Here is a 617-nt window from a genome sequence, read left to right on the forward strand (position 1 = left end):
ACACACACAGTTGTTTGGACTATGTTTTCCAAGAAATTACACATTATGTGCCATTATGTCAGCATTTCAGGTTCTGAATGGAGCAATTCTTCTATAAGAGGGTCTGTCTGGGTGTCTGTGTTTATCCGGAACACATCTAGCAAGGGGCTGGACCGTTCAGTGCCAGATTTCTAGTGCACCCTGTAATTTAGTTCCTCCACATTATTCCCCACATATATCATGAAATATTCATTTTATAATTCTATTCTATAATGGAACTCAATGGGGCTGAGATCGGGATGAAACCGTTGCACACATTTGGAGTCATAGCCTACATAATAGACACATCATAGACGACACCACATTGGATGCCGAGATCCACATGATTCAATTTGTATTTAAAGTGTTACTGGCAGGAGGGCTAATTGTGCAAGTCCCAGGTTGTGAATCATCAATAACAATATGAATTGGGTTTGTGGAGCAGGATGCTGACATTACCGCACCGCGGTGAAAACCTCCACTTGTCGCTAATACCACTAAACTCACTGTGATTGTGTACACCATAGTATGTGTAAGAAAGCGTTTTTTATCGTTTTAAAAATAGCAGATGTTCAAGCGTGCAGTGTGGCACGAGGTGA

The sequence above is a fragment of the Gymnoscopelus braueri genome, assembly GCF_963280865.1.
Source record: "Gymnoscopelus braueri genome assembly, chromosome: 7".
NCBI lineage: Eukaryota > Metazoa > Chordata > Actinopteri > Myctophiformes > Myctophidae > Gymnoscopelus > Gymnoscopelus braueri.